This window comes from Abramis brama, assembly GCF_963993115.1.
Source record: "Abramis brama genome assembly, chromosome: 2".
Classification (NCBI taxonomy): domain Eukaryota; kingdom Metazoa; phylum Chordata; class Actinopteri; order Cypriniformes; family Leuciscidae; genus Abramis; species Abramis brama.
The window spans coordinates 48903642-48913800 of NC_139964.1; the positions used below are offsets into that span (position 1 = coordinate 48903642).

General features: G+C 37.0%; 1 protein-coding gene across 1 annotated transcript in view; it reads right to left on the reverse strand.

The window, feature by feature from the left end:
* tet2 (tet methylcytosine dioxygenase 2) overlaps positions 1-8201 on the reverse strand; it is a 25117-nt gene extending 16916 nt beyond the window's left edge. Inside the window, exon 1 of the mRNA XM_084106870.1 lies at positions 7820-8201. The gene's annotated coding sequence lies outside the window, so the exon portion shown is untranslated. The remainder of the gene's footprint in view (positions 1-7819) is intronic.
* Positions 8202-10159: the final 1958 nt, after the last annotated feature.

Genomic DNA, 10159 nt, shown 5'->3' on the forward strand with positions numbered 1-10159 from the left:
ATGGTGATCATTATATTGGTGCTGCATGGCCATCTGCTCTAAACATTAACCAAGCATGACTGACTGACACAGATATAGAGACAAGAGATAGAGAAAATGCAAAAGAGTGAACACATGTGCTAAGCACATTGATTCTGGTGGGATCAGCTCTCTTTTATGGGTATGTGACAGAGTTTTATTTACTGCCATGACATGAAAGCTGAGAAGCCCTAGCCATCTCTTTACTTTCAATGTAACTCTTATATCTTGACTGGGGTCTTCAGTTGCAAATGTGCTCAGAGTTACAAAACAAAGCTAAACAAAGGCATATGCTTGTGGCAAGCTCAAGAATAAAAAAAACAAGCATCGTATAGATAAGATGTTTAAGCTTGCCATATGCATGACATTTAAGTTTGCTTTGTTTTGTATTAAAGATTTAGTTTATAAAACGTTCCATTGTAAATCCTGACAGTTTCCTCTATACATTTTGGCCCTGTTTACACCTGGCATTAAAATGCATTTTGGTCGATCGGATCACAAGTGAACGACGCTAAATACAGGTGTAATCTGGGTGTAAAACGTTTGAGCTTGTCCACTTTCAACCACTTCCAGAGGTAGTCGAAAGCCCATTTGTCCGGATTGCTTTCTTAGTGTAAACGCTCATGTGGTCGAATGTGTTCGAAGAGCCGTGAAAGCACGCCTACACTCCACCTACTGACTTAATGCGTAAACATTATGGGAAGCGCTAGCTAGACGGGATTTAAACTTTGATGAGAGTGATGTGTCATCACTCAGTGGCTGGCTGTCTAAGTGGTGTCAGAATAATCAGAATAATATAGGGTTCATAGACAACTGAAAAAGTTTTTGGGGCAGACCTGACCTGTTAAAAAGAGATGGTATTCATCCCTCCTGGGGTGGTGCCGCTCTTCTCTCTAGAAATATGGCACATAGTCTTAGAGCTGAACCTTGACTAACTGGGGCCCAGGTCAGGAAGCAGACAGACTGGTTAATCCGACCGTCTGCTAGCTGTCTCACGTCACTGAGGTCAGATAAATCCCATATAGACACATATAGACTCTTTCACCTAGATATCATCACATAGAGATTGTGTCTGTTCCCCGAATTAGCAAATACAAAAAACTCCCAAACCCATTTAAGGGGAAAAATTTAATTGATTTTCAACAAATAAAAAATTGTTATAATACAGAAGAACAAATGATAAAACTCGGGTTGCTAAATATACAATCCATTTCTTCAAAAGCACTTATTGTAAATTATATGATTACAGATCATAACCTAGTGCTGTGTTTGACAGAAACCTGGCTAAAACCAGACGATTACATTACTTTAAATCATTTACTTTAAATCACTTCCCAAGATTACTGTTATAAACACGAGCCTCGTCTGAAAGGCAAAGGGGGAGGTGCTGCTTTATGTAACACTATCTAGCTATCTAGTGTAAGTTATAAATCCCATTTGACATTTGTTCTGGCTACTGTATACAGGCCACCAGGGCACCATACAGACTTTATCAAAGAATTTGCTGATTTTCCAGATGAAGTCCTAATTGTTGGTGATTTTAATATCCATGTGTAGATAATGAAAAATACGCATTGGGATTAGCATTTAGAAACATTCTAAATCCTAAACTATTGGAGTTAGGCAACACGTGTCAGGGACAAACTCATGACGGTATACTTTAGATCTAATATTGTCACATTGAATCAATGCTGATGCCATTGAAATTCTGCAGCAGAGCGATGACATCTCAGATCATTATTAAGTCTTGTGTATACTCCATTTAGTAGCCAAGGCTGCAAAACGGACTCCCTGTTACAAATATAGCAGAACTATCACTTCTATCACTTAAGATTGCTTTATAAATAATCTTCCTGATCAGTCTCATCTCCTCAGCATCCCAGATAGCTTAGAAGAACATAAACTATTGACTCTCTCTTTTCCAGCACTTTAGACACAGTTGCTCCTTTGCACTTAAATAAGATTAAATAGTCCAGTGCTGTGGTATAACACTCAGGCCTTTAAGAGAGCAGCCAGAAAAATGGAGCGCAGCTGGGAGAAAACAAAACATTGCCTATAACATGGGCAATTACCTCTTTAACCACCTCCAGTGTGCTGCATCCATCCATGCATTTCAGCCATAGTGCACCAAATTGTCCACCACACACCAACTCTGGAGACAGAGAGTGATACGGTCAATCTGTGTATAGGGAGGCGATTAGGAGTATATTGTTTGAGGAGTGAGATTACACCTGTCACATCATTATCACTTTGTTCATATAAATAACAAGGTGTCTGAAGTAACACAGGTCAAATATGGTTTCCACAGAGCTGTCTTGGGTCCAAAGGGCCAGATATACATAAAGCAAATTCGAAGAACGAGCTGGTGTGACATTATTTCAAACAAAATAAGGCCAGGTCGTTTTTTGCCAAAGCAAACTTTCTTGAAACACCTTTGAACTACCATTGGTCCATGGGGATTACGTAATAGGTATGTGTGCTCTGAGGCTCCACCTTCTTTGACGTCTAAATCTTCTCCGGTTCATTTCTTCTGTTCAGTCTGACAAGGTCAGACCTCTGCGAGGAAAAACATAAATACACTGGAGAGACGCTTTACAGATATTGAAGTTGTAATTCTAATTGAAAGAGACACTGACACTGTTTTTTTCATGTTTTATACTGTAAAGCTGCTTGCTTTTAAACAATTGTATAAAAATAAACGTGATGTAACTTTACTGGAGTGCCGAAATGCAGAGTTTGTGCAAACATATCCACACCGCTATAACCAGATGCTTTCTCAACTGCTGTTTTGTTATTGCTACTTTTGTTATTGAAAGGAAAGCGCACAGCACATATTTACATAGTCATCAGAATGCCAGTGTCAGCAGTGTGGATGGAGTCCGGATGTTCACTAACAGTACAGAGAATATGCACATGACGTCATAGTAGGCGTAAGTCCCTGCGGTTACACCCACTGAGTAGTAAAAATAAGCAAATATCCCTGCAATTTACAGAATTAACTGGAATCCAGACAGCGAAACGTGGATTTGCAGTTACCCTTATGTGTCAGATATGTTGAATTTTGGGGTAAAATCATACCCTAGGTTATATATTGTATTGACAATTCATCAATTAAATATTTACCATATTATATTCTACGTAACTGTTACGTATTTGTCAGCATAAAAAAACCCCCAAAAAAACATCCATTATGATTGGGCTCTACAAAGGGGAATGGCTAGAATAATATTAGGCAAACCCAGTTTTCCTTACAAAGCAAGTTTAGATAGATACAATTACAATATAAATAAAATAAAACATACTGCAGTTAAAAACACTTTTGTGTTTTGTGTCAATGTGCTCACATAATAGTCTGAACTAAGGTAGGTAAGAATGTCACAACATCAATGTTTTGGTGATTCAGGAAAAAAATCATGAGTGATGGCATGAGACTTCCCTAAAGATATTAAAGCTATTGCTAATCGACCCCGTTTTGGCCATGGCTGACTATTCCTAACAGGAATATTTAATCAGAACTTTAAAATAGTAATTGCATTTTTTGTCAGTTGTATCTTGATTCATCCCAATGTTCCTTCCTCGTCTTACCTAGAAATTTAAGTCTGTAAATGTGCAACAACATGTTGTGTACAAAGCTCTAATAAATAAATAAATAAATAAAGTTATAATTATTATTATTTAATTTTCCTGGAAACATATTCCACACAACACTGACAAACCATGTGCTCTACATTTGATATTAGCTTGGAATATCTTATATTCTTATATTTATATAAGAATAAATATATAAATATATATTTATATACTTATATCTTATATTATCAAAAAAACAGTCTGACTTCAGAGACCACTGCTATGCCATTATTTTCTACTGATGGAAATCAAAAGCACAGACAATGTCTTTGACACAAACACACAGGACACACCATATGAAAAGTATTTGGCTACATTGGCTACACCCTCTGTCTGTTCGAAATTACATTCTACAAGTTTCAGATCGACCCCTGGTCGTCATTAACCTCCAGAAATGGGGTAATGTCATGCAAGGCTTATGGGTAGGTTATAGTCTTGAATGACTTTGAGATTCAGCTGTCTCTGCTGTCAACAAGGTTACTTTTGGCGTGCCAACCAATGACTGTATGTCAATGATAAACCCCTTTCACGCATTTTCGGTGTATCAATAAGTATTGAAAACACTCTTCTGAAGTATTTTATGAAAAGGGTCCTTTTAGATTTCTTGACTCTGTGGCCTTGTTGCACTGGGCTGCTGGGCTTGTGAGCAGCCTGGTTGTGATTAGTGTGTCTGCTGGTATTAGATTTGTGCACACACACAACATTTCACAGACACATGCAACAAACCTCTTCTTGGTAGACTTATTTCTGGGCAATTCTTAGGCAAAATCCCCCTACAAACTTGAACTGACATAACCGTTTTTCGAAATTAGCATGTGGCATATTATTCTTATATCATCATGACATACATTTTTTCTTAATCTTTGATTTTGAAGGGGGAAAACCATCAAGTGTTTCTGTTATGAACCACTGTTTTCTGAAACCAATCAGATTTTCTTTGAATCTGCACAGCTGGAACTGGAGAGAAAACCTTTGAAAACCACATTTATAAATGCACCATCACTTCATTCACCTCAGAGGAAATGAACATTTGGCTTTCTCAAGAAGTACGATACCAATCTGTGTTTCTTTATTTTAAAAGATGATGAATTGAAAAATCTTTTTTAGAGATTCCCTGAGCTTTACAAAGATGTTCAGCCAACTCCTTTAACCACAATATATTTGTAGTTTTCAAAGAACTGAAGATGGCAGAATAAAATCCAAACCACGTGCCATGAGTTTAATTTAGCTAAACCCTTTTGAATACAGATGTTCTGGAAAGGGTCTAAATTGGCGTAGTCAATGACCTGCTTTCCAGTGACCTTCTTGGCTGGCGTAAGTACACTTCCCTACCTAACCCTGTGACTGGGTTGTAAGTTAGTGTTTGTAAACAGAGCAACCATGTGCGCTTACACACGTGGAGTGTGCTCTTCAATTCATGCCCTTGCAAATTCAGTCCAAGATTAAACCTTCACAACAATACATATTATAATACCCTCAAAGTTTCCTCAGTTTGCTGGCTCACATCAAACATCCAATGACTTGCACTGAAGGATAAGACAAAGGTGTATCTGGTGTCATATAAATGCCAGAAATCAGAACTATTGTGAAAATTTACACCAAAATTGCTAAAGTATTCCTAAATACAGTGCAATATAAGCTGCCATCTAAGACAGCTAATAAATTACTATGCAGGCTGGAAAATGTTTTGGACCAAGGGGTATGGTAATTGATATACAGTATATATTCCATTTTTAATAAACCCTACAAATAAAACTACTGTAAATGCCTAGTATACAAATCCAATCCAAGTAGAGACAATAAAATCTCTTTTGAGAGGAAACTATATGGAAAATATGACCATAAACACCAAGCCAAAGCAAATAAAAAAATGAATAAGCTGATGATAAGTGTTGATATAAACCTCGATTTCTGCCTGAATGCTTATTGTTCTCTTCATTGTTCTTTTTCTTTTAAAAATTGTCAATCCTACAATTATCAACACCAAGTACAACAACAATAATAAAATATACTATAAGTTCTATACAGTAATGTAAATACAATACTGTAAAATCTGTCACCCTAAGCATTGATTTGAAAACAGATCATGTATTCTTTTTTTTGCCAGAGAGTGTTTATAAAATTAAATATGTAATAAAATGAAACATTAGACATTCTCTAGAATACAAATGTTTGTTTTTCACTCATGAATTCAACCAAATAAACCATTTTTTCTAAGGAATGATTCAAGTCTACCCCACACAAATATACTTCTTATCATGCAAGGATCATGAACAGGATTTCATGAACAGAAGTACATGATTGTTTTGTACATCTTGATTCTAACATTCTTAACAAGGAAAAAGGGTCTGACTAAACTTCCAGTTTAGTTCCAGCTAATGTTGTCAGTGTTGTGTATTCTCACCACTAAATATAATATCATGCCATGGAGATGTACCAGTTACAATTGTATTAAAGTAGAATTATGCTTATTGAGTGATGTACTGCAATATCTCCGCTATATCACCAAGGGATTATCGATTCTAAGCTTAAAGTTGGAGTTGAAGCTTAAACAGACATGAAGTCATTATGGCCCTTGACTCTCTCCAGATCCCTTCATTGTAGTTACATTAGCATTTGCACCACCTCTCTATCATGTTTATTGACAGCACTCCATAAAGCATCCCCTTGCAGGCATGGACTAACTTCCACACTTCTCATCTAAGCAGAATGTTGGAATACACAAGCTAAATACACAAAATAAGGGGGCAGGACTTTTATCTGTATTATTCCATCAGCCAATTATGATGCAAATCCTAATAGGGCTGTTAAAATCAGTTAAACAAAGGTGATATTTGCAGTTCATTAGTACAGATGCTGTAGCCTTTTGTAACAGTTTACTCAAATTAATACTTTTGATTGTTACGTGTCAAAAGCAACTATGAATTCAACATATCTGAAACATTCAGACTTGGTCACTTTCAGCTGAATGTTGACTTTATTAATACAATGGTCAAAGTTATTCAAGCATTTGACTTTTTTTCTTTGTTCTTTTTTTTTTCTTTGTTCTTTGCTCAGTATGGAATTTCAATAGTCTAAAGCTTAATGTCAAACATATGCAGATATGTTCCAGGCAACTATAGCCCACCTCTGCTGTGCATAATATCCTAAAGGAATTTAAATCAAATTCAGCGTGGACAATAAACAGTTCTCTAAATGTAATAAAAAATGTTTTACTCCAATCGAGAATATTCATGTGTGAGCTTAAAATTTAAATATATAATTTAGATCTTGTGTACAAATAAACAATGGGAATCCTATTAATGTCAGACAACTCAAAAAAGTCCGCTCTCCGGTGGCCCTCAGCTAATGGTGCTATGGGGTTGGGTTTCAGTTCTTTTAAAGCCTCTGACCTTGTGGGCTTCCACCACTACGCTCTTCTGTTTTTTTTTTGTTTTTTTTACCTCAGAACTGTGCTAGTCTTTGTGTCTGCTTGTCACTCACTGATGAATGCAATGAAAGCAAGGAGTTCCACTATCCCTGGCCAAACTCCCACATTCAATCAAAGCACACAACAAATGAAGGAAATGTAGCAAGAAGAATTTTGTCAGATAAAAAATCCTTTACACGAAGAAAGTTTTTTGGAATAAATATTAAAGAAATTATTTTCACCTCCTAAAACACCCCTTTCTTTTATCTACATTCAGCCGTCCAACAAGGCCGGTGGACACTGAAGAGATAAGATAATTTTGTTAGTAGTGTGACTATTTAGTCTTGCTCTCAGCACAGGAGATCCATTGGGAAATAATGCCAGAAGAAGAACTGGCCAACAGCCTCACAAAGATCACAATTTTTTAAAGCAGGCACATTCCTAAATCTGTCCTCTGCAAAACATCTTATGTTTAAAAAAATAATGAATAATGAAAACAAATGAGATTGAAATGCTTGAAATACTTTGTCTGCACAAGAAAAGAGAGAGAGAGAGAGAGAGAGAGACAGAGAGAGGGAGGGAGGGAGAAAAAGAGACAGAAAACGTCAGCCATGTTGGTGAAGCTTTATCTAATATGCTTTCATTATTATGTCAGCTCACGGGTTTTAAAGAGGACAGTACAATGCTAAACAAGAGCTTGAAGCCATTAAAGAGACCCTGGAGGACAGAGGAAAAAGAGCAAGAACAGAAAAACTCTCTCACCTTGTTTTAAGTCCCTCCACTTTGTAGAATTCCAACAAACCGTCTAGGTCTCCTCTTAAACAAATCCTAAAGGGCAGCCATCTTGCTTCCTTCTGTTCCGTCTATGAAACAGACTACCTCCGCATCAATATTCATGGGTTAGTCTGACGTTTGCTTTCATCATCAGGGGCAGAAACCCTGCGTTGTTGTTGGCTCTCGAAGCGCTTCCAGACGCAACCCATAAACGCGCTCACTCTTGTATGTGCTTGTATAGACAGTGAGCAGAGTGAGACAGTCCAGTGTACAAGTGTGTGCAGATCAGAGGAACCAAGCTTGCTTTGCCGGCAAGCTGAAGTAATTGCAAAATCGCTTTCCTGCTGGGTCCTCTACACACAAAGGGACTGAGTTTCTTTTCTTCCCCCTCCTTTTTTTGCTCTCTTTCTTTTTTTTTTTTCAGCCGCACACAATAGTGCACACTTTTCTGGCTGCCCCGAAGCACTGGACTGGATTGCACCGTCCGCCCACTCCAGCGCACACAGAGGGAGGGAAAACACCTCCACTCACAATCTGTTTCACTGACGCAAAGTATACCAAAATGGAAAAATGAAAAGAGAAAGAATTATTATAAGACATTAAACCAAAATTTCTTACACTATTCTGTCTAATTACTAAAATCTCTTTGACTGTCTGTCTTTCTTTCTCTCTGAGATGGCGAAGCACTGCCTCAGCTCCTATGAAGCCTTGCCCTTATTTACACATGCTTGGTCTTATTTTGGCACACAGTGGTTTGGGAGCTGCACACTTAGACTTCTGACAAGCAGGAAGCAGGACACTGAGTTTATACTTTTGAATTCACCACCGTGAGACAAGAAAGTGAGACTTTGGCGAGATAAAAATTTGATTGAACAAATCTGATATTTGACCTAATACAGATAAATATTTTCTGTACTGAAGACAGAAGGTTCAAAGCTTCTCAGTTAACACTATGGCCCTGTGTGTAGTCATGTACATGTGAAAGCTTGCACTAGCCCTTCTTCTCCTCCACTCTCTTTTTTAAAACTTTTAAACATCCTTTTTTTTTGTCTTGTCTGGATTTTAATAGGTGGTTCTTGTCTGAAAAAAAAAAAAAAAAATCAGCCTTTGGCTCCTCTCCAATTTTGAAAGGGAGACCCCACCTCTTTCCTGTGAGACACAGCCTAGCTGGAGTGACGTTTGTTGACTCAATAGTTTCAGGCAGGGAGCAGAAAAGGAGATTTGTTGTTACACCGCATGGAGGAAGGGCAGTGGGGGAAGGCAGGAAGGTTTGCATGAGCAGTACTCACCAGAAATGGCCATTGCACATATCAGGTTCAGCATTTGTGCAATAAGAGAACAGGCTGCATCCCCTGGTCAAACACTTATAACATTTATCAAAGAATCCAAGTCATTTGGTCATGTTTTAAGAAAAATGTGACTAATCACATTGTAATCCCAATGTTTGTATTCATATCATTCATATTCTTAATTATTTGTCAATTTATTATGGATTATAACATTGTAATAAATACTGAATAACACATTTATAGATGATGAATGTATAATGTAATTGTGCAACATATTTTACACATATAGGCTAACATGTTACATCCAGTATCTTGTGACAATTTGTAAGTATTGTTCAAATTATTGTTTTCTTATGAATTTGTAAGATCTAACTCACAAAAACGCGATTTCTAGGTAAAACTTCACCATTTGACCAAGTTTCACCCCTAAAACTAACCCTTACAATCACATGAGTAGATCATTTAAAAATGTATAATTAAGATTGTATAAATTCACCACAAATTGTAAAAAAATAAATAATAATAATACAAATTGTAATGTTAGTGTGTTGGAACCATCAATAAATTATACAATCTGGATTAAACACAACAAAACACAATTCTTGCTTCTGAAAAGCCGGTTTAGTTTCTGGTAACTGTTTTATTTTGTTTGTTTGCATTCCCAGAGCATTCCAGTATTCTGTGCATTCATTAACACACATCTCGCACAGTCCCAATCATAAGGTGCTTTTTCATTGTTTGTTGGTTGTGGTATCACTGGAACTTTCTTCTTCTTCCCCAGGTCCTATAGTCACACAATAACTACTAATGTCATTACTATGACACACCCTATACACAACCACAAATGCGTTCCAGGCTCAATACTGGTAACATTACTTGGGTCTTATACTAGGATTGAATTGTATGGCATTCTGGCTCTGGTCTGTGTTTATACAGAAAGCTCTATGGCATTTTCCAGTTTTCTGGACTCAAAGCCCATTGTGAATGCTTTCTATTAGAAAATGAAATGTAGTTAAAAATAACATAGCTACCATGTTGA